General features: G+C 39.4%; 2 long non-coding RNA genes across 2 annotated transcripts in view; both read left to right on the top strand.

The window, feature by feature from the left end:
• LOC308476251 overlaps nucleotides 1-25,113 on the top strand; it is a 30,908-nt gene extending 5,795 nt beyond the window's left edge. The window contains exons 4-6 of the long non-coding RNA XR_013985808.1: nucleotides 18,172-18,206; nucleotides 19,551-22,450; nucleotides 23,288-25,113. This is a non-coding gene — a long non-coding RNA (uncharacterized lncRNA). The remainder of the gene's footprint in view (nucleotides 1-18,171; nucleotides 18,207-19,550; nucleotides 22,451-23,287) is intronic.
• On the top strand, nucleotides 8,102-12,804 carry LOC308476048. Its single transcript, XR_013985654.1, has 2 exons — nucleotides 8,102-9,366; nucleotides 9,455-12,804. It is a non-coding gene; the product is annotated as an uncharacterized lncRNA (long non-coding RNA).
• Nucleotides 25,114-25,361: the final 248 nt, after the last annotated feature.

Genomic DNA, 25,361 nt, shown 5'->3' with positions numbered 1-25,361 from the left:
GGTCTTCAAGTGCTGAATGAGATGCTTACCCCTTAAGTTAACACAGTGAGGCGAAGCATTGTGGCATCTCTTTTGGAGAATAGGAACTGAGGCTGAAAGCTAGCAACACACCCAAGGCCAATCAGGTTCAAATTTCAGTTCTGCTATAAACTCACCAACCCCAGCATTCTGTCTTCCTAGAGTCTATTAAAATTCACTTTGAGCAGGTCGGCATAGGCAGCAGAATGTGGTAGTGAAGTCCTTAGTACATTGAATCACTTCAGATTCCCACTACAGGTTGGGAAAGCACATTTTTGAAAGCTTTGTTCAAATAAAATACTTCATGGAGGTAGAAAACTAGCTCAGCAGGGAACACACTGGGCAGGAACCTGTGTCTCTCTGATGTACTAGGCTTTTTGTTTTTGTTTGAAAGGAATGTTTATCCTTGGGATCATTTTTAAAAAGTAATATATTACCTATAAGTCTGAAACAGTATGGTCCATGCTTAAAAACACAGGATTCTACCTCCTAATTTAGTTGCTTGAGTAGACCAGGCATCTGTTTATAATTCAGGTAATATGACCATATATCAGGTCCGTTAAGAATTACTCCAGCTTTTACTCTAAGCACACACTATCATTTACTGATTTTTTTTTATCGTAAATGCACGTTTCTTCTTTGCAATATGAATTCTTGGACATATTTGTTATTGGAGATTGAAATGGGAACAGGGGACCTGTGGCCTGTTGGACAACAACTGCTGTCATCCCTGACCATTGGCCTGGCTGGCTAGAGTTGATGGGTGTAGTGTGGTATAGTTGTTAAGAGCGGTAGACTCGTAATCTGGTGAACCGGGTTCACATCTCTGTTCCTCCACATGCAGCTACTGGGTGACCTTGGGCCAGTCACACTTCTTTGAAGTCTCTCAGCCCCACACACCTCAACAGAGTGTTTGTTGTAGGGGAGGAAGGGAAATGAGAATGTTAGCCGCTTTGAGACTCCTTCGGGTAGTGATAAAGCGGGATATCAAATCTAAACTCTTCTTCTTCAACATCTGGAGGGGAGCGGGTTCCCAATTCCTGGGCTAAAATATAGGCTCAGTGAAATCATTGAGACTAGATGCTTAGGCGCCAGTCAAAAATATTCCTCTTCTCCCAAGGCCTTTGGCTAGTTACTTTGCTACATATTTTTGTGTTTCTATATTGTGAACCGCCCTTTATTCCTCAGATGGAGGGTGTTTAGAAATTTAATAAATAAATAAGTATCTGTGTGCTTATGCTCCCAATTGGTGCACAGAACCTGCTTTCCAGGTCATGTGGCCAGCATGACTAAACCGCTTCTGGCGCAATGAGACACTGTGACAGAAGCCAGAGCACACTGTTACCAGCAACTCAACACATTATATATATAATCTTACATGCATCATACACACACACACACACACACAGTATATATATGATGCATGTACGATTAGGCCTTATTGCACTTTAAGGAATGCTGTTATGTAGCACTGTTTTAAAGCATTTTAACCACTGTAACCGGTGCCAAATAGCAGACTGCTTCAGTTTGTGTTATAAATAAGGACACTATATAGAAAACCTTTCTTGTCTGGAGTAATCCAGTGGCAACAATCCAGAGGAAGGAACAGTAAATTAAGCCTCTCTCCACATTCCTATACACATACATTTAGATTATGTAACTGATGGGCAGATTGTGTGTTACAATATGATGCCTGTTGTGGCAGGAACCAGACTTTTGATTCTGAATACCTGGTTGTCACAGGCAATGATTTAATGCAATAAACGTCACTAGTTCACTAGCTTGTCTGAGAGTCTAGTATAATATATGGCAGGCTCTGTCCTGTGGTTTTCTTAGGGTTCTTTTGTTTGTTTGGCTATTCTTTGGCTATTAATTGCACAAACATTTTGCATCTTAGGTAACCATATTTCCTTTCTTCATATGGAGCTTGGAATCATTCCTGAAAAGGTGGTAATAAACATCAGCTTGCAAGTATTCAGGATGTTATGCATGCATACTATTCCTGTACATTCCCCAAGAGCTTTTTAAACAGAAGGAAGAACTCTCCAACATCAGTAAGTAAAGACACACATTAGTTGTTCCCTTGGCTCATGATTTGCTACCAAAGAATGTATAAGCACTTCCCACATTAACTCCAGAAGGCACAGAAACACACAATCAAATCCTAAGGAGATCCTGGAAAGATTAGCATTTCTGAGAGATGTAGAAACTTCTAAGCAATGTATGAAATTTTATTCTGCTGTAAGTGAATGCCTTAAAATATCCCATGAAGTCAGGATAGCACGAGAGTCTCACACTTATAACATCTACATCTTAATACACATGTGTGTACATTTGTTTTCCAAAAAGAATATGGTAAGAATCCCTGAGCAGTTCCTTTCCAACAATCTCTTTCATATTCTACCTTCCAGTTTGCATAGAACTATGTGCCACTTTTCAAGCACCACAGCAGCATTAATGGAATCTTAAATGTTTTGTTTATGCTCTTCCTCCCCATATTCTTCCCCTTTTCTACTGTTTACCCTCTTCTCACTAAAGCTGACTTAAATGCCTGTTTTAAATTCTGTCTTTTTTCACAGTTAAAAGCACACTATTCATGCTTTAAAAATGAACACTTTCACACTTTCAATTAGCATGTATAAATTATGTTATGTATAAATTATGTTATGCTTTCGGTTGAAAAAATGTTTAAAGTGTTTTAAAAGCTTCCCATATAAACAGTAAAACGGCAAATCTTAATCAATGTTTATTAAATACCAAAACCTTACAAAGTTAGTTCTTGGTATAAGCTTTCGTGTGCATGCACACTTCTTCAGATACACACTTCAGAAGTGTGCATGCACACGAAAGCTTATACCAAGAACTAACTTAGTTGGTCTTTAAGGTGCTACAGGAAAGAATTTTTTACTTCGACTATGGCAGACCAACACGGCTACCCATCTGTAACCAAAACCTTACAGTACACTAAGTACACCACTAGGTGGCACTACATATAATGCAGCCACATCAAATTATCACTAAATGCATAAATTGATTTTCTTTTGTATCAAGCAACTCTTACGACATCTGTTTAAAACAGGACATTGCATAGCAGCATGAAAGAGGCAGAACTATTTGGATTTATATAAATATACCAATGTTGAATTCACATGAGTTTATACAGGTTCTTTGGTTAACACAATTTAATTATTTAAATCAATTATTTATATCCACCTGCTTGAAGATACACTGTGCTTTCAAATAACTTGATAAGGTGTCAAACTCAGGTGTTTACTCAATTTATCAACACCACAACATAGTTAACTACAGTGGTACCTCGGGTTACATACGCTTCAGGTTACAGACGCTTCAGGTTACAGACTCTGCTAACCCAGAAATAGTACCTTGGGTTAAGAACTTTGCTTCAGGATGAGAACAGAAATCATGCTCTGGCGGCGCAGCGGCAGCGGGAGGCCCCATTACCTAAAGTGGTGCCTCACGTTAAGAACAGTTTCAGGTTACGAATTAAGTACTTAACCCGAGGTACCACTGTACTGCAATCTCCTTTTAAATGACATTTGTCTAACTTTCACTCTCATGCTTGAATATTCACCACTAGTATTTAAAAAAAAAATCGCCTACCAGGCTTTGCTGGAACTGCAAAGCAGCTTAACCTAAACAGCATATATTTAATTTTACTAATCACTACACCATTACTTTCTAACCTTTGGTACAAAATTGTGAATATAAGCAATATATTTAGTGTAACTATAAATTACTCCCCAAACCTCCTTATATATTGTATCATTCTTATAGAAACAGAACCTCAGAGATTAAAGTGTGTGCACACATTTGTATAGATTCTGAAGGTAAAACATTGTTGCTGCAACAAGTTTGTTAGCCAAGTAGAAAAGGCTTAATCATCCCCTATTTTCATTGTTAGATTTCTGTCCCCCTCTCACCTATTACTAGCACAGCTCAAGTACATAAACATGAAATTTCCTGTTTATACTTGTGCTATAACTGAATGAATCCTGCAGATATCCCTGATATGCCCCAACCTGCCAGGAATTTTCCCTAAAAAGGCATAAAGTGAGGTGGGGAGGGGGCAAACAGAGAGAAACTTACTGTGTTTGACAGAAGACCAATTTTTGCTCTCTTACATAAAATCAACCACCTGAACTTTACTTGCTCCCAAACATGTGTTATGGTTTCAAAATTTACAACATTTCCCCCCAAATCCTCAAAAACTTTTTCAAAAGGCCTTAATCACTGCTTTGAGGTAGCAGAACCTCTTAATTAGGGAAGTAATCGTGGTTTACACGGATGCACACATAGACACACACACATGCTTTTCATTCCCTTCCTTGGTATTTAATATAGATAAAACAAGGCACAATACATTGGGAAGCTCCAAATGAACTGTGAATCTATTTTTAAATTATACCTTTAGCATGCACTTACCCAATGTCCATCTTTGTGGGTGCTAGCCTTTGTCATTGCCACCAGCAGATGGTGACCTAAAAGATAGTATGGGCAATATATTCCCAAAGGTAGCAACATGTTCTATATATTGCATATGGCGGGAGGGGGAATCAAACATGCTTCCAGTCCCAGAGCCCTATAAACAGCAGCTTGTTTCCTCTTCCTTCTCTTCAACTACAGAAGGAGACGATAACCCTGTCCCTCAAAGCTGAGCTACACTTTCCGATTTCTCTGATGAACTATTCCTTAGGCAAAACACCCAACATAATCAATGGGTCCATGGAGATAACTTGATAAATTGAACCACCACTTGAAAATGACATGTACCATACAAAATACTTGGGTATCCTAACTAGTTTGCATCTAGTTTTCCAGTGCAGAATATCCACACCTTACAATTCAACATACTTTGAAGGTTGATTATTAAAACAAGAATCATGTAGACATACCTTAGAATAGGTCAGGCTCAGATGAACGTCTAAAATACATAACCTCCAGTAGCAAAACCTGTAACCTCAAGTTGCAAATCCCTTTTTTCACTTCCTATGCCACACTAGACTACATGACAGTAGCTCCCCAAGCTTTTACTGTGGAAATCCACAAGCAGAATGTAATCTTTGTTGAGGGCCAATCCTCTGTCCTGTCCCACCCTCTGACTCAGATGGTGTTCTTTGTCTCTAGCATCCAGTGCTGGAAGTCTGGTGATTGACTCATGAGAGGATGTTGACTTACCATTTGGGAAATCACCACCACATCATTAAAACAGCTACAACCATTTCTTGATAGAGTCAGGCAACTTCCCTGAAACATACCTCACTTTCCCCTTCAAACAGCTTTCTTCCTATGATGGGTGACTACATGGAACATGACCTTGGGAAAACGGGGAGGGGGCTTGGGCCCCTGCACTGATCTCTGCAACCACCATAACAATCAATTTTAAAAGGCATGAAGTATCATGTGACTACAGTGTGCAGTAGAATCAATAATCTATACCAAATGCCTCAACAGTCCTTACACAGATTAGGCTACGAAACCTAGTTTCTAGGCACTAAATGTGGCCCTCCAAGCCTCTACCTCTGCCCTTGTTCAGCATCCTCCTTAAGTGTGGCTGGAATGTGTATTTCCACTCTGATAATGATGATGCTTGCTTGTCTGGAGAGGATAGAGAGGGGGGATGTACAAACTAGCCTACTGTATGAAGGCAAAATTTCTCTTTGTTGCTCCATCCACTTTTTCATTTCACTCCACACACTGTCACATAACCCCTCCAAGGTTGCTCAGAAGGGAATGTGGCCACTAGGATGGAAATTTAGTTTACAGACTGAAAAACAGGCAATCAGAGAACTCCTAATGTTGTCTCTTGTTTTTTAGGAACACCTTTCAAAATAGGCCAAAATGCATAACACTTTTAAGAAAATAGATTAAATGCCTCTTTATGATTAGAAATTTCTTGTAGAACATCTGTGTGGAATCTTGCCTTCAGATTGTTCCTCAAAACCCATCTTCTACATTAAGCCTTTGGCGCAATCTTCTAGTACTCAACCCCTACCGAATATAAACGTAATTACACATGGCTGAACTAACTGCACATTCCCATTTACCCTCTTTATTTCTCCCCTCCTTACACTGCCCATGGCAACCATTTTGTGCTGACACTCATGACACTTTTATCAAAATATGGGTACTGGCACCTCATTTGTTTTTGAGGCAGACTCTACAGCAAAAGCTTATTTCATTTTTTTTCTACCTAAATAATAGTCCTCTGAGGTTCACAAACATAGGGCAAGCTTCATCAACTTGCACTTAGTGTCTCCACACAGTGGAGTTGCAGAAGGGTGAGGAAGAGCTCTGCTGAGTAAAATCAGGGAGTATTCCCTGAAAAATATCCAGCACTGTGCTGCAGCAAGGAAAGTCACTTTGTATGTTCATCTTTTGATGTGACAAAAGCAAAGTACAGTGGGCACCTGCATTTATTACTTTATTCTCAAACTTAAAATAAACATAGTAATAAGTGACAAGATAACCTACTTCACCACCCAACTTCTCTTTTAAAAAGGGGTAAGAAAAATTAGAATAAATAAATAGCATTGTTACAAGTTTTTAATTTTCCAGTTTGGAATATTTTCATCCTCAGCATAGGCAACTGGCCCTGAAAACACAATTGATAAAAGCATCTTGCTAAAATGAGTCACAGCTCTGGCTTGGGATTTTTTTTTTAAGGTGTCCTATTTCTTTGACTCATGCTTTCATTCCTGGGAATTCCCCTTCAAACATTAATTTTTGAAACAGTTGCAGTACGACAAATAATTTTATGACAAACGAAAGAAGCATTCAACACCACCCATGAAAACCTCAAACCTATATTTATAAACAGAACTCTTCCAATAAATCATTTACAAACACGACAGACAAAAACAGATTTAGAAAAATACAAGGTGTTTTCTAGTCTACCAAAACAAGGAACAAGTGGAACATGCAACAGTGTTTGAAGAAGATGCTTCATACAGTTGTCACATGGCAACGACTACAGATTAATAATAATAATAATAATAATATTTTCTTAAATCACTGATGAAAGTCTTTTATGCAACATACTGTAAAGGAAGGCAATTTTACTTACCTGTGATCTAAGGTATTTTCCTCCCATGAGCTGGATGATATCAGTTGATCACCTGACTGTAGTTTGAGCGAAGGAAGTCAGCTGACCATCTTTTCAGGCTGTCTTAAGCTTTAATACTTCATAGTACTTTGTCATGTGAGTCAGGACAGAACCAGCTGTCACTGCTTGGGGGGGGGAAGGGGGGGAAATGGGCCCCTCTGTTCCCACCCTCTTCCTCCTCCTTCTCTCTTTCTCCTACCCCGCCCCCATCCTCATTCCCTGATCCATTCTTCCAACTTTTCGCTCGTTCACAGCTTGCATGGCTGGGGTCTCTCTCTCTCTCTTTCTCAGCCGAATTCCACAACATACAAGCATTTCTCTGCATCTTCAGGTTTCTACACACACACACCACCACCACCACCACCACCACCGCCACCAAGAAATCAGAGAAAAGGAGAAAAGGCACCACATTCCACAACTCTCAGTCAGCCCTGGCAAGCTATGAGGCATTTTCAGTCACACAGTACAAAATGCATTAGTCAGAGCTGAAAGACCACACACTTTGTACCACTACCATGCGCTCAGAGAGTGGTCTGAGCTAAGCTATGGGGGGGAGGGGGGAGCAGCTTCCTGTGCCCTTGTCATTTTACCTACATTTCCCTGTTTAGGAAAAAGACATTCAGCAGAAAAAGGCAACAGCTGGAGTCCACTGTAAACGCATCTGCTTAATGTTGAGACGTCTCAGCCGCCCTATTCAGATGTCACGTCCTTTACGTAAACACCTCCCCCCAACAAGCAGAATGTATTGTTCCGAAGACTGCAAGACATTATCTAAATCAGAACTCCTATCTCCCCGATGTTTCGTACTTTAGGAAGCCGAGGAAACAAAAGTGGAAGTAATGCTACGTGGTTCAGATTTTCCGAAACCACATATATTTTCAGTCCTATTCTTTGCCTTGTTAACTTGTATCCATAACACTATATATATATATATATATATATATGCGCACATCTAAAAACATTTATGACGTTTTCTGGGATTTCTGAGACAAGTTCTCTCCCCACCCCTTCAGAAACTCTGACCCTGACCAGAAGAGAGACTTCAGTATAAAGCAGAAAAATGAAAAGAAAATGCAACATTCCTGATCCAAATGATCTAATCGTTCATCCATCTGCTCTCTGCTTTGCCCCCCTCCTCTTGCTTCCCCTTATCTGTTGCCTGAAGGCAAGTTAGCGCTATGCATACCAGTTCAGAAGGAAATCAAATGCCACTTTGAAAATCACACTCTTGGGGAGAAAACCAAGCACATGCAGTTGTCTGTTAGAGAAATACTTGCACACAGCCCAGACTTGGCATCCCCGTTCTGCCCAGGGACTGTCCCTAGTGGACTCAGTTACTGTCACTGGCTTTTTAAAAATGAGGAGGAGGAGGAAAGTACCATTTGCACTAGGATTTTTCTTTTCTTTTCTTAAGAAAGCACAGGTTTTTAGGACTGAAAACCTGATACCAAGCATAAGAAAGAAACTTTTTTTCTCATTTCTGCATGCTTACAACAGGTAAGGTTTCTGCAAGCAAATTTTTTAAAAATGAAAAAAGCAAATGAGATATGAATATAAATATTTCCCACATTTCTATATCACATTGTCTCATACTCCAGTGCCTTGATAATGTAAGCACTCACAACTGGCAAAAGACAGAAACTAGTTTTCTTAAATGTACCCTGGAGAAGTAAAGCGATGACAGGGTGATATCCTGTACATGTCTACTTTGAAGTAAGATCTACTAAGTTCAATGGGATTTAGTGCCAGGTAAATGGATAGAGGATTGCAGTCTAAAGCTACTCATTCGGCTGATCATAGCAATAACTCTTTGTTTTGCTAATTTATTTTCCTAACAAAGAATCAAGGACAGGGGGTTAGAATAGTGAGATTCTCCAGCAATCAGGAAAAACTAGCATCTTTATTTACTTCCAAAACCAGTAGTAGCTGCTGCTATGTAGCTTTTTAGCAAAGGAAAGCTATTGCAGAAGCAGCTCTGGTACTGAATAATGTCAGCATTATAATAAAAGCAGCCTGATGAATAATTCATGGAGCAAGGAAGTACCCTAGCATTAAATGGCAATAGATAAAACAGATCTTTCACTCCCCAATTCCGCTAAATATTTAAGTGGAACACTGAAGTCATGCAGACTGAGTACGATGGAAAAACATTTTGGATCATTTTGTATGATACTAGCATTCTTTGAGCAATATTTGAAAGAATGGGAAGTAGAAGAAGAAGAAGAGTTTGGATTTGATATCCCGCCTTTCACTCCCTTTAAGGAGTCTCAAAGCGGCCAACATTCTCCTTTCCCTTCTAAAAGTAGAAGACAGGAACTGCAGTTGCCATGGCCAAGGCTCCATACATGGAATCCCTAACCAGTACAATGCTTTGCTCATCTAAACTTTGCAACTGAAATAGGAGGAATGCACACAATATAAAACAGATATTAGGCTACATAATAGATATACAGACATAGGACTCAATCTGTGACAGACTCAGATGCCAACTGTGTTCCATTTCTACTCCGGAAGCACCATTATAGGAGCTAAAAAATATCATTCACAACATCAGGGATCAACTCATTCATCTCTTCACCTTTCAATGTTATAAATGCCTACGGTTATCTTCCCAGATCTATGGCCTAAGGTTAGTCTTCAATCTTAAATTTGAGAGCTTTAGTAGCTGTGTTGACCAACACTACCTGAACAGGAATGTGAAACCCATTCAGCTTCCAAGTATCTGCTGCTGGGCTAGAGACAATTGAGAGTAAACTGTAAAAACCACCCAAGCTCTACAGATCAAATAAATTCTTAAGAGCAGATGGCAGAGAAGCAAAGTACTACTACTTCTCTTTAATACAGAAAATGCAGGGTATTTGCCTCCCCTAGACAAATGTTTCTTGTCAAAGTGTGCATGGTCTAATGTGACCTAAATACTAAATAGCAATATGTCAGATAATAATAAAAACTCCAGACATTTTTTGGGGAGTGGGGAGTCAACTTCCACATGAGAGATTCCCAACTTCCTATAATTTCTTTGGAATGATAATTTTTCAGCACCTTCTCTAAGAGCAAACCATATTGGCTCAGTTGAGCTCTGTCCACGTTCTTGATTTAAAAGCAGTGTGAACTTTCACACTACTAACTAACTACCTGTCAGGATTTCATCTGATTGTGACACCAGTGTAAATCAGACTTGCACTATTTTATCCCATCTACCTTTCAGCTTTTAGAACTGCATTTTTCAAGTTGTTCAGGTTCAGGTGACACCATTTCTATTTGTTTTGCCCACCAGAGGGTAACACCGGATGAACTGAAACCCTCCTTCCACTAAAATGTTACTGGGCTTTTTAAACATTTGCTTTTGTTTTCTTAGAATACCTTGATTGATTACAGTAACTCCCTGTTCTGAATTTCATCTAAACAAAAATTCTAGGTGAGTCACTTCTGCCCAAAGTATGACATGAGCCTAACAACACTCTCCCTACCTTTGCTCCCCAGTACAGTGGTACCTCGGGTTACAGACACTTCAGGTTACAGACACTTCAGGTTACAGACTCCGCTAACGCAGAAATAGTGCTTCAGGTTAAGAACTTTGCTTCAGGATGAGAACAGAAATCGCACAGCGGCAGCACGGCAGCAGCGGGAGGCCCCATTAGCTAAAGTGGTACCTCAGGGGAAGAACAGTTTCAGGTTAAGAACGGACCTCCAGAACAAATTAAGTTCTTAACCCAAGTTACCACTGTATTTGGTATTCATAGGCATCCTGCCTCTGGTCCGGGAGATAATATAGCCATCCTAGATAGTAACCATTCACTGTTAAATAACAGTGTCCGCATAAATTTGTCTAACCGCCTTATAAAGCCATCCTAGTGGATGGCTATCACTACATCTTTTTTGTAATAATAATAAATATAAATAAAAATGTGCACCCCACCCCCGAGACCAGTCCATTGTAACTATCCAACCTCCCAAAATTTCCATGCCTCTTGCGATGGTTTGACCCCTTTCTGTTTTGACAGTACTGTACAAATTCTACAAACACCTTCCATATCTTCTCAAAATCATTTCTCCTGCATATTCCCCACCTTATTATAATAGTACATGTTAATTTATCATTAATAGCTATATCCCACACCTCTTTATACCACTCTTCCATTTTATATTCACCTTGCCCCTCCCACTTCCTAGCTATAATAACTCGTGCAGCTGTCAATAAATTTGTGATCAAGTCCTTCATAGCCTTACATCATTACATCTCAAGGACAATGTTACCTCAATATCAGAAAACAAATGTAAGTACCCAACATGTAGGCAAGGGCAAAAGTTGGCAGCCTCCTAGATGTGTGAGAAGCACAGAATTAGTTACTCTGAAAGCCACTGCCCTCCTCTCGTATCCTGAGAGGGATAGCCCCTGAGCAGTCCCCCATAGCCAAAACTCATCTTACAAGTAATGTTTGTAGTTTTTAATGACAATAATTTTAATTATAACAACAAAGAAATTTAGATAGGATCGTGGTTCTTGGAAACAGAATGAACTCCTATTTCTCAGTTAAAATTAGAAAACCTTTTGACATTGTTTTTCTGTAATAAGTAAAAGCAAACATGCTGCTGCCGAGAGTTATGCTCTAACTGTCAGGTTCCCCAGATGCATATTTAACTTTCACACTTTATACCAGTGATTTCCACAGCAATCATGCAACATTTCCTACAGTACTCATAATGTATACTACTGCCCTTAGTCATCATTGGTTTCTGCAAAATCCACCACTAGGTATTTTTCAATGATCCTTGCTGTGTTATCACTCTCTCCTTCAAAAGAAAGTATTTTGTAACCATAGCAATATTTCCCCACCCTAATATTATTTCCCACTGCTTGTGCTAGATTTTTGCACTTAGCAACCACAGCAGCCCTTGTTCTAAACTGCTAATATCTCCAACATTTAGAAGCTCTTTAACAAAATAATTCTTATATCTAAACACCGCATTCCCAGCTTTATGCTTTCAAACAAATCTAATAATCAACCTATATCGAGAATGAATTCAGCATTTATATTATAAAATGTGATGTTTCAAAAAATATGTTACACCTGTTTTTATCTTTTTCATATCCATGTGGCTTCCTACAAGACTCTATCCCATATTTTGTTAAAGGTGATGGATTACGAATACTGAAATTTGTAGATCAATACATTATCATTACACTTACTTTAGAGGGTCCAAAAGTTTACAGTGCATTTAATGTTATTTCCTCTCTCACTCTTGCCTTGTTCAGGATTCCAAGAACTTAGAATTTCAAGTTCAGTCTAACCCAGCAGCACAAATGGAATAAATATTTTTAGTAGCCCAAATTTTCCAGCACCATCATGCCCTGAGAACTATCAACACTTTTCACCACCAGATAGTTCGCTGTTTTCAGCTGCAAAACAACCCACATTCCACAAACCACCTGCTCCTCTGAATTTATCTAAAGGCCCCCAAGTCTGTAATGCAAAGTTTCCCTTCTCAAGCAGCATTTCAGCCACAAGGATAAGAAGAGCTCCATATATTTTCCTCTATAAATGGAGAAGAAGGTGGGATAATGCAATATTGACTGCGGAAATGTCCCATGGGGGAAAGGCTTAAGCACCTTCTTTCCCTTTCTGGCTGGATTTGCAGTTTTTACTGCTGTTATTCTGGTTTTTTTAAAAAAGTTGGGAGGCAGACAACTTCACCCTTAGACAAGTGATCTGAGAAACTGAAGGTCACTTTATCTAACATACAGAGGAGAAAGTAGGAGATTGCTAGTCCCACTGTGCTATAACACAAAGCATTCTAGAAATCATTGAGGGGGCACCCCAAAGGCAAATATTCTTGCCTATCTCTCTCCCTGTTCTACAGAGTTTAGTCAAAAATCAGAATCACTCACCTCTCGTCTAAAATACGACAGTTCAAGCTATTTGTACTACTTAAATCTGCTGTATAAATCCAGCTGCAACCAAGCTTTCTGGGATTGTGCACACATTTTAATAGTTTCCTATAAAATCCATATATAACAGTAACTGTATTATATTATACACTTTAGTCTGTTAGATATCATACACATTATTGAACAAATGCACCCTTGTTAAGTATGCTAATACGAAATGAAAGGAATTTATTTAAAAACAGTTTTAGAAGGAAACATTCCACTCCAGCAAACGCTTTTCTGACAAGTCAACATTCATTGTTTATAATGTGAGGATAAAGGTAAGATGCATTAGAGAGGAGAGGAGAGGAGAGGAGAGGAGAGGAGAGGAGAGGAGAGGAGAAAAGAAAAGAAAAGAAAAGAAAAGAAAAGGGAAGGTTAGATGCCATATAATCTCAAAAACAACTTTAGGGAACATTTTCCTTCAGCTACCAGCAACAGCATTCATAAATTCAGCTGAATGCAACGCAGGGAAAAAAATTCACAAACTCTATCCCCCAATGCTCTTAACTAATGTAGAATTTTCCTCAAAAGCTACTCATTTTTTCTTTCATTTTATTAAAGATTTGCAGAAATTGAACTTTACAAACATGTAAGAGCTTTTTATTTGCCTGAGAATGCTAGTGAAATACTTCTTTATTTCCTTTATAAATGTCTCATAATTATCTACAGTTGAACCTCTAAAGTCTCTATTCTGGGGTGCGGAGAAGAGAAATTAGCTGACCCACGAACGCAAATTGAAACCTTAGCATGGATGCTAATGAAACAGCATTCATGCTCTGTTACAGGAGGGTCTACAAGTTCAAATCACTTTGATTTTTATACTTTCTATTTACATTAGAAGCACATGCTGCTTTATAGAAGTGAGTCATGGGCAACTTACACTCACCAGGAGCGATGCCTCAATGCCTTCCATATGAGCTGCATCAGGAAGATTTTGGGCATCACATTTTGAGACTTTGTTTGGAGTCTCAAACAAAGGTGTGCTCTCCAAAGCCCACATTCCCAGCATGTTCGCACTCCCGTCTCAGCAACATCTACGCTGGCTTGGTCATGTACACAGAATGGAAGACGGCAGAATCCCCAAGGACATCCCCTACAGGGAGCTGGCTTCAGACACTAGGTCTATTTGGCAGACCACCTCTGTGTTACAAAGATGTCTGCAAATGTGGCATGAAGGCTGGCAACATTAACCCAACAGTCTGGGAACCCCTTGCAGATGATCACAGTGCCTGGAGACAGTCAGGTTGTGTACCCACAGCAGTGACCAGAGGAGGAATGACCGCTGGGAGGAGCACAGAGAGAAGGAACGCCATGATGCACCTGTAGCAGCAAAACTGGATGCCTTCAAATGCCCCAGGGGCAACAAAACATGTCTGTCCCACATCGGTCACTACAGCCACAGCAGTTGCTGTAATTCTCCAATGGCTGACATTACCCCCCAAAGGCACACTCTTCCATTAACTCCTGAGACAAACAGATGCCAACATGCAACTACATTAGTCAGAACTATGAATGGTTTGATTCAGTATAAGGCTGTTCTCATACGCTCGATATATCATTTCATAAATTATGTTTTTGCTATCGTCAATTTACTATTATTTTTACACAACAATCAAGCTTACTTTGTGAGTTTTATTGCCAGTTTCAGTATTACATTTGTCTGTTTCCCATTTTCATTAATTTGTTAATTTCCCAGTTCTATAGTGCTTAATTTAATAAACATTTTAGTCCAGGTATCCATACCAATGTGATATGATCTATCGATTATTATTTTCCAAATTTTCCAAATGCAAAATACTTACAACATTCTGCCTGCATATCCTGAGGAATTGCTTAGGTGGGGAATGAGTTGATCAACAGCTGCCACTTAGGAACCTGATTTCCATATGCTTTGTCCTGCTCATGAGCATAACCAAGCAAGATTTTCCATTCCTCTCTGGGGAATTTCAACTGAAGGGCTGACATATGCTTATTTCACTTTGTCCTACATGACTTTAATATGACTATTTTTTCTTTTCTTTGCAGCTCACTTATTCTTTACTGAAAGGCCTGTACAGAGAAATTCCCTTTTCTCCACCGATGGAATTCATGCAATCGCTTTTTCTTCTAGTTTTTAACAGGCTGTAGTAATTTACATCTGACCTATAGATATCCAGAACAGATTTCCGCAAACAGCAGTCGAGTTCCTGGAAAGTTCTTTGTAGTCAGAACTGCAGCAGTTTCCTCTGCAGCAGCCATGATCGGCTTTGTGTGATGATAGTATTGCACATGACCTTACAGCTGAAGTCTAGGACTGCTGTCGAAGCCAGACTTTCCTTGTGGGAGGAGAAAAACTAGCTCAAAAAGACAACTAGGCAGAAAAAGCAGGATTTTAAAAATAGAAATATGGGCCAAAATGCCTAAAATTCTGCCATTATATCCTATCATATAGCCACTTCTCCTAGTGACTTCTTAATTCTTTCATATTATTTACTCCGGACTTTTAAAAAAAAGCAGTAAATGAAAACCACAGGTTAAGAGCATTTTAAGCCAAGCTCTTTCCCCTTTTCTTTTTCTATGCTAGCCTTTATGTATGAAGTAGTATTAATATTAGGAAAATCCACCATGAACCTTAGAATCACAGAGTTGGAAGAAGTCCTGTCTAACTCCTTGTTCAATGCAAGATATCCAGAGCTAGAACATATAACAGTTGGTTACCCATTTTGCATATCCAATTCTATATCAGTGTTGAACTGCAATCCTGATCCTTTGCTAGTTATGCCACTTATGTGAGGTGAATCAAAATAGGAGGCAAAATAGGAAGTGAATAGCTCTTCCTTACCACCCTTGCCAGGCAGTGTGGCTATCATTTCCTCTTCCTTTGAACATACCTGAGTAATTCCCTTTTCTTGCTCATAACTTCCCTGAACTTGTTCCAGGCTTTAACTTTCCTATGGCTAAAGCTTTCTCCTAAAGCTTTTTTCTTGACACTATCCCTACAAATCTGGGCTATTAGACCTTGGCAACCTGTCCATCATTCCATTTCTTGTAGATGTCCTTTTTATTTTCAGTTCCAAATTTTAAAAACCCAAATCAGCTAATGCCTAAATATTTAGTATGCCTACTAGTGAGTAACCTCAATTGGGCTCAATAGGGCTTACTTCTGAGTAAACATGCTTTGGCTTGCACATAATATATATTTGCATCCATAAGATAGTTTCTGGGAAATATTCAAAGTTGCAGAAAATACATTTTATTATAACAGAACTGGTAAGATTGCAACTAGGTTTCAAAAATTATTTGCCATGCTGCAAATATAGTGCTGAGAAACTTCATCAACTGATTAGCTTATGTGTAATGTGTAGAAAGCTTGCAGGATTTGATTATTTAAAAATGTAGAAAGAAGACTATAGTTCTAATTATTCAGACATTCAAATGCACTATACATGTTTGATATAAAATTTTAATATAAACAACACACCAGCCTGATTTTTCCATCTTTTTATGCTCATAAAATCATTTATACAAGTCAAAAGGTTGCAGAGAACTTCAGTTTCATTGCTCACTTAACAAAAGTGGGGAAATTAAAAGGTGTTTTTTAGAACTGAGCAAAGGAAAAACACAGAATCATAAGCTAAACATATCCCCCTCCTTCATATTACATGAAATCATTTGCATTGATTCTATATTTAGAGAATCTTATGTAAAATGTTAATATGATCATATATACATGATCATATATACAAAAAATCCCTTCACATTCCCATCAAGAAACAAGTTCTCATTTCAGATTGCAAAGATTACCAGTAGCCTGTGGTTGGGTAGGTAAAATCCCCATGGTAAATTACTTCATGTAATCATTACTATGTGAGCCAAAATCTGTAAAAATTTAAAAAAGAAAGAAAGAAAGAAAGAAAGAAAGAAAGAAAGAAAGAAAGAAAGAAAGAAAGAAAGTCATTTCAGGAAGATGCAGAAATCCCCACACATGCGACAATAGAATTTATTACACGTATTTTAGTTTAGTGAAATTCCACACACCAGTCTAGAGGTTCCAAACACTTGGTTTTGGAGGAGCAGGGGAAAACAAATCACTTTATTAAAATGGGCCTTTACCACTGATGAAAATGTAATGTGGATGTTTTAAAATGTTGCAGATACAGTTATGGAGAATAATTAACTTACAACTTGAAAGTTACAAGTTAAAACACAACCTGTAAAATGTAATTCCTGGAACAGACAGAGTGGTGGTGGGTGGAACTGTTTAAAGAACATCAGAAATTGTTTTGCATTTAGGACTTTTTTACACAAGGTTAAAATTCCCTTTGAACCTCTCTTGTGCTATTTATGCATCTGATCGTGATTCACACAGATGAAGAAGTGGAGGGGAAGCATTTGTAGTGTGCATGAGCATTCTGGTCAACTTACATATTTGCAACAAATATGGGAACTCCCCCCCCAAAAGGGCACTGGAAGTAGGAGCAAAAAAACAACGGCCAAAAGAGATGCTTTTATTGCAATGCGTTTTGGACCCAACTGGTCCTTCTTCAGAGAAACTGAGAGTAATGATTAGGGAGTTGCAATAGTTCAAATCCCCACTCAGGCAAGAAGCTCACTGCACCCGGTGAGCCACCTTGGGCCAGCCATGCTCTCTCAGGCTAATCTACCTTACAGGGTTGTTGTGGGGATTAAAAGAGGAGCAAAGAACCACACGCATCACATTGAGCTCCATGAAGGAAAATGTGGTACATAATTGTACTTTTTTCAAAAAAGTAAGCATGTAGATGTGCTGTTGCTTCTTTTCTTATGATTGGCCCTGATAATTCTCATTGGTCACGAGGCTGTTGAGGCAACAAAGGAGGCAATAACGGAACCCAGAATTCCTCCATTCCTCTCCTGCCCAAACTTAAAAGGGGATGTTAAAGCAGTTGTGCTGCTCTCTTGCTTCACAGCAGGCCCCTTTGCAGAAAAAAACATATCTAGGCTAAGAATGGTTAGCTGGGGAATTAGCTGTTCACAGATCAAGAATCCTTTTACGGATACACGAGCTAACTTTTTTCTTCTTACAAATACACAGCCTTCAAAACCTATTAACTACTGTATTTTATTCTACAAATTCCAGGTTACCAGTTTTCAAACAGAGCCCCATTTCAACTGGTAAGTCTCCCACTAACTATCCTTACTGCTTATCTACACACTGGATTTCCCCTTTGATACTATTAGTCAATTGTGAGGTGTTAAAATATGAATTACTGGAAACAAGAGTGTTGGTGTAGCTGGGTCTCGAACTCACTTAATATGTTTTTTGGTAAATAAAATTTGAAGGATGTAAGATTCATTGTTGTTGTCTAGTCGTGTCCAACTCTTCATGACCCTATGGACCAGAGCACGCCAGGCACTCCTGTCTTCCACTGCCTCCCGCAGTTTGGTTCAAACTCATGTTAGTAAGATTATCATAAGGAATATTAAAATCTAGAAATGTGACAAGTAGTAAGAGATACTAGTTCTTTTCCCAAAGACAATTGCCAGTGTTTTTAACCATAAAGTGCTGCATTGTGAGGAAATAATGAGGAAAGCATGTCTTTCTAGTTTTTTCCGCTCCCCTTGTACAAACGGAATTACCAATGTATATGCCTCCCAAGGTGCAAAGCTCATCCACCTTCCATTCCTGTTGTGATGAACGTAGCTGACTAGTGTCTCATTCAGCAGTCAGCTGGTTTCCAAGGGGGTTCAGCATGCCCTGGAAGGGCTTAACCAGGCAGAGCAATGGGCCATAGCAAAGTGGATTATGCTTTGGATGCAATTCTGCAGTTTAGAAGTTACATAGCTGCGCACTTCAAAAATGAAGCACAATATTTGTAAGATTTCAGTACTTTTTTGTATTCTAAAACAAGTTACATTGTCCATGGGGGTCTGTAGTAATAATAAATTATAATAATAAATACAAAATCAGAAGTACCAGCTAACAGAGTGGGACACAGATTCAGTTAGTTTTGGAATAAAAAGGTAAGCTACGCGTTCTGTGTTCTTTACAACCCAAAGGAATTAGTGAAGTTTAATAACTGATGAGAGTGAAAAATTATATTCTGACAGTTTCTTTTCCAGAATGCCTTTAATAGGAGAGGGTACACCAAATGTAACATTCACTAAGGAGGAGAACACATATGTGCTGACATACTGTTCTTTATTAGCAAGCTTCCATTTCAGTCAAATGGAGCCAGTGATCAAGAGTGAAATTTGGGACTTTAGAAGAATGTAAACACAAGTTTTTAATCTGATGTTTACTTTGCTATGCTTCTACACAGAATGTCGTTTTATCTAAGCCTTGGGTCATGTTGGTGGAACCCTGGTAAACCCTTTCATGGCTTCCCACAGTGTAACGCGCCATTAGTCCCTTGAAGCTAAGGGTCTCATAAGAAAAATAATTTTGAATAATTTTGGTTCTGCTGTCTTTTTGCCCCTCTCCCACTGACTCTAATTATCTTCATGTCTTCTCTGCAGTGTGGACAGAAAACAGTCTTCCAAGTCTTGAATCTTAAACAAAGGCTATTATGATAGAGCAATGATCACAAGAAAAAGTAAATTACAGTTCAAAACATATTTGCTGCTTATCCCGTACACAGTTTAGCCTGTAGTTTTAAATCCGCAGGAATAACACTTTGCCAATTACTGAGCATTTATGTTAATCTGATTACTCCCCTCATGAACAACCTTATGCTTCTGTTTAAGGAATTTCTTACTCTTGAATTTAGAGAATTTGTACAAAGTATCATAATCATATTGTAATTTCTAGCTTCCCTAATGTTTAACATCCCTCCTGGCTCTTTACCTGGCACATTTTTTCACAATCTGCTAAGATGCTAATTAAATTAACAAAGAGAAATGAACCAAAGGGAGAAGTTTCTGAGAGATCCAAGTCATTAAAGTTTCACTCTGAAGCTTGATTCCGTCCCCTCCTTTTCTTTCAATGGTTGTTTTGATTTAAGACAATGTGGTCAAAGAAGTGTGAATGTGTGATGTGTATAATGGCAATGAAGCCAGTGGAAGTTTCCATTGGCTTTGCAGCATTTGCATAAACTTGGTACATAAGCACACACAGCAGAATTTAGGATTCTTGGAATCTACTGGGGGAAAACAGGGATCCAGAAGTGCAAGAACAGGAATCCAGCCATGAGCTCCAACAACTTAGATAGTCTTGCTGGCAAACACTTTAATGTGAGGGAAGCTCAGGGAAGGAACAGCTGTTCTTACCATAAACATCATGTGAAGTGGTCTCTGGGCAGGTTGTGTAGCTGCCCCTACACCTTGGAGACAGAAAACGCCAAAACCTCAACATACTTTGTTCTTCCCCTCCTGTTGAGGTTCAGTCCCACTTCATGGAACAGCATAAAGCAGTGATTCCCAACCTGTGGGCAATGGCATCTCTTATCTTCTAGGGCCCTCATAAAATGCTATGAATATTTGTCTGAATCCTTTTTCAAGGCTAACCTTCTACTTGTCCCCTTTTAAAAGATCCCACCAAGTGCACGTCATTTGACTGGTCTTTCCCTTATCTGAAGCAGCATCTTAACTACAAGAGCAGTGTCTTTTGATGAGTGCTTAATCTTTAGATGGGGACGTGGGTGGCGCTGTGGTCTAAACCACTGAGCCTAGGGCTTGCTGATCAGAAGGTCGGTGGTTCGAATCTGGGTGAGCTCCCATTGCTCAGTCCCAGCTCCTGCCAACCTAGCAGTTCGAAAGCACGTCAAAGTGCAAGTAGATAAATAGGTACCGCTCAAGCGGGAAGGTAAATGGCGTTTCCATGCACTGCTCTGGTTTCACGAGAAGCGGCTTAGTCATGCTGGCCACATGACTCGGAAAAACTGTCTGCGGACAAACGTCGCTCCCTCGGCCAGTAAAGCGAGATAAGCACTGCAACCCCAGAGTCGTTTGCGACTGGACCTAACAGTCAGGGGTCCTTTACCTTTACCATTAATCTTTAGATATAAACTTGTCTTAGTTCCATATATAATTGGCAGAAGGAACGTCACTGCTCTGAGGCTGCTCAGTGGAGTCCTTCGTATGTTACATTAGAAAGATACCTATATTATTCACCTGAAATTATTCATGAGTATGCCCCATTCACTTCAATGAGTCTTATGCAAGAGTAAAAAAAAATACTAGCCCGAGTAAGCATCTTACAGTGCAATTCTGGACATGTTTCCTTCAGAGTTGAATTGCTAAACATTTTATTCTAAAAGGGGGGGAGTGTTCTAGTTGCTTGGCACTTCACTAAATATTGAGTTCTACAAGCCAAGAGACATCAAGGCTGTTTATTTTGAGGTGTTACTCCCAAACTACCTCACAAGATATGCAACTGAAGATTGTGAAAGCATATATATTGCCCACCTTCTCTTTATTTTGGATACTGCCAAAGTAAGTGAGGAAGGGTACCTGGTTAGCGTGGGACTTTTGCCACATTTTAATTACACTTCAGACTTTTGATGTATAAACAAATACAAAGATTAAAGCTGAATACAAAGATGGAAGTGGAAAGGAATCATTAAAGGATCAGATAATAAGAGTCTTTAAAAGATATAGACATGGTTTTCTTTAATCCATTGGGTAAAATACAACTTTCAAAGTAACAAGCTGTTTATCTACTGTTACACATCCAATAGCCTAATTTTGCTGCAACATGCCATACATGTATGTGTCACACATTCCACTTCATACTCGGCAATCACATCTTTCAAAATCCATGTGCACAAGAACACTATAAACAGCTTATATGTATATAAACTGACGTTTTTTATCTAAGACTACAGATAAATGGAAACCAGGGGAAGAGAAAGATCTCATTCACATCTATAGATGCATGCATTTTGCATAAACAAAAACTGCAAATTTAAACACATGGAGATAAAATTGCCTCAGGGGACAGATCCCATTCGTAGAATGCCAGTTGCCGCATTTTAAGAAATATTCCATATGCCATCATACACCTCACAACCTTGATTGTCACAGTTTAAGAAAGTTCTTACAAGTTTCATAAAAAGGCACTCCTTCACTCACAGCAGGATAAGCACCTGCATACGTATTTGTCTTCACTGCTTGACAACATTCTGAAACTCTCATTAATTACTGCATGTAGTTCTAGGTTGACATTTGATTATCAAATCACCTTGGCCAATCATTCAATTAAATATCAACTGTTTGATAGACAAATGGACACACACACACAAATCAGCTAGTGTCTTTGTTACCCATTGTTTTTCTTACATGCCACCCCCCCCTTTATGTATTTTTATAGTTTGTATATACAGTATTTATATGATCATATTCTAGATCTGGGATTTCTGCTGAAATTTATGGATTTTATGCAACCTGCGTAATGTCACAACTTCTCCTTAACTGAAAAGGCAATTCTCTTTAAAAACAAAAACAAAAAAACCTCTGTGACAGTTCATTAGTAAGCTTCCCAAGTACCCCCCCCCCCCAATCCTTAAGAGAACATAGCATTTCCTTTATTTCTGTATGGGGGAAAATCACACCACAATGTATTTCTCTAATTTATTAACAGTTGTATGCTGTCCAATAACCTAAAATTCTCTGGAAGGCTTAGAATAATAAACACAAAAACAACACAAATGCAAAATAGAACATATAAACATAAAAACAAAAGCAAGATAAATGCAGCTAGAAGACGCATAATAACCTCCAAGGTTAAAACACAAATTTTAAAACTGAGAGGACCAGACTAATACATGTTATTAGAAAGGTCTAGTTGAACAGAAAATACTTTATTTTGAATATATAAGCAAGTTATATTATACTGTTCCCTGTATTTAAAAAATATTATACCCAGTGACCCACTGGAATTTCCCCAATATTGTAAAATAAAAGTATGCTATTATATTGGTAATATTGTCCAGGAAAACATATGAAAAGATGCACCCTTAAGGTTAAAAAGGAACATTTTTGCCTGGTGCCTAAAGGTGTATAACGAAGGCGCCAGGCAATCTTCCCTGGGGAGAGCGTTCCACAGATGGGGAGCCACTGCAGAGAAGGCCCGTTCTTGTGTTGCCACCCTCCGAACCTCTCGAGGAAGAGGCACACGAAGAAAGGCCTCAGAAGATGATCTCAGGGTCCAGGTAGGTTCATATGGAAAGAGGCGGTCCTTGAGGTATTGCGGTCCTGAGCCGTGTTGCTGAGCCATATTGAACCAAATTTGCTCTTTTGAAAGTAAACCTATTCAGATGCAGAGGCAGACTTTTGTAATCTTTTGTAATATGGTGCCCTGTGCTAGAGCAAAATTTGGCATGCCCAAATGGATCTTGTCAATTATGGATCTTCTCAGTTTTGCACCCGCTCAGCTAGGCGCCCTGCGGGGGATGGAGTGCCCACTCCACCCTAAATCCAGCGCAGTCAGGTGTTCTCTGTCTGCACATGTTTACAACTTCATGAGGGAGAGCAGGGGAAGGGGTGCTGGTAAGTCCTGCTCCCTTGAACCCTTCCCCTTGTTTGCAGGTTGCCAGACATGCCACTAATGCTGCTTCTATTTTCCTTGACACACTCAACTCCCCATTCATAATTCATAAGTTACCAGCCAAAACACTACCAAGTATACTGGGTATGGCTACTTAACTAGGTTAACCAAGTACAAACCATCATGTGAATGAGATAAAGGCATGATCAAAACTCTTCTTCTGTATCCAGTGCCTTACTTAAGTGCCTTATATGCTACCAACAGCCAATTTCAGTATATACACTATATCTCTATATATCAACAACCTACTCCCAATGCTCTGTGACCAGAGAAAAATGAAGCAGAAGGGTCTATGATTCTCTTATCTAATATTCCTTCTGGCTTCTAGCCCTTTCACTAAATTTTAAAAGGCAACATTTTCTTGCCAAATTCCTTTTCTGCCCAACATGACTTCCAGCAACAGCATTTTACTAGCTAGCCACTAGCTGTGGGAACATTGCGTGAATGCCACAACTCACCACAAACAATGCCAAAGACGGAGACAGAGTACTGTTTCCTGGAATGATGCCAAGTAGAAAACTTTCATAGGCATGTACAGGCCTGATCTAATGCAGGAAACCAAAGAAAAAGATACTGGAATCAAATGGGACTGATTTTAGATCAAAGCAAGCAGGGATCACCTGTTTAAGGAGACACCAGTTTGGGATTTAACTAGGCCACACATTTACCAGCGTTCTTAAACACAGGAAACGTTTAACTCAAGACCATCCTAGAAGAAAAAAAGCTGTATGATGCAAAGTCCACTCACCCAATCTCCTGGCACAACCAAGTTCCCAACAGATACAAAAACGAACACAAGGGAATCCTTGTAAGCTCCTTAACAAAAATCATTTAACAGCCATCAGCAGCAAGGTGCTGCTGAGAGCTGCCTACTTCACCAGCTAGCAAGTTCCTTCAACCCTGTAAATGACCTGCTCAGCTGCTTTGCAGGGATAAAACTTTGCATTCAGCTGCTCCAATGCTCTTCAGACTAGGGGACCCTTTCTCCATGGTCTGCTGCCATGAGAAGCAGCCACCTGTGTCGACACCCTTCACTGCCCCACAAGCTTATTCACAAACACTCCAATACCATTCCTCAAATTGCCAAGAAAAGCATTTGAGAGGTGCATGGAATCTTCCATATACATATCATCACCTGATAGGTGCCTAGCTGATATACAACTATTCCCCTCTGCAGACTGAAAACCTTACCAAGCTCCAGAACAACTTTTCTCCATGCTTCTTCTATGGCCACTGGGCAGAATTTCTACCCAAGCACAATGGACTCCTGGAAACACATGCCTGGTGATACTGATGCACCAGGCCTCAGTGACTGCTTCCGCCCAAGATCACATGCTCCCTTATCACTCTCCTTCTCTAGTACTGCTGCAAAGAGATAGGAAGCTTTCACTGTAGATTAGCCATAGCGTAGCATTAAGTAGCACTGTGTTTATATATGGAATTGCTTTATATGTATGTATTTCTGAAATTGTAAAATCACTTTGAGATGTTTCATAGGAAGCAATTCAATAATAATAATTTTTATTAAAGAAAACCCAAACCCTTTACTGTCGTAAAACATAAACATGGTTTGTTAAACCGTGTGCAAGACTTTGGGGACGTGGGGATACAGGGCATAGCCCGTAACTGGTTGTGCTCTTTTATCTCTGGTCGGGAACAGAGGGTGGCACTAGGGAGGGAAATGCTGTCGCACCACTCCTTGGTGTGTGGAGTGCCGCAGGGCGCAATTCTCTCCCCGATGCTTTTTAACATCTTTATGCGCCCCCTTGCCCAGATTATCCGGA

The sequence above is a fragment of the Podarcis pityusensis genome, assembly GCF_964106645.2.
Source record: "Podarcis pityusensis genome assembly, chromosome: 4".
NCBI classification, from domain to species: domain Eukaryota; kingdom Metazoa; phylum Chordata; class Lepidosauria; order Squamata; family Lacertidae; genus Podarcis; species Podarcis pityusensis.
This window is presented reverse-complemented; position numbering and strand designations above follow the sequence as displayed.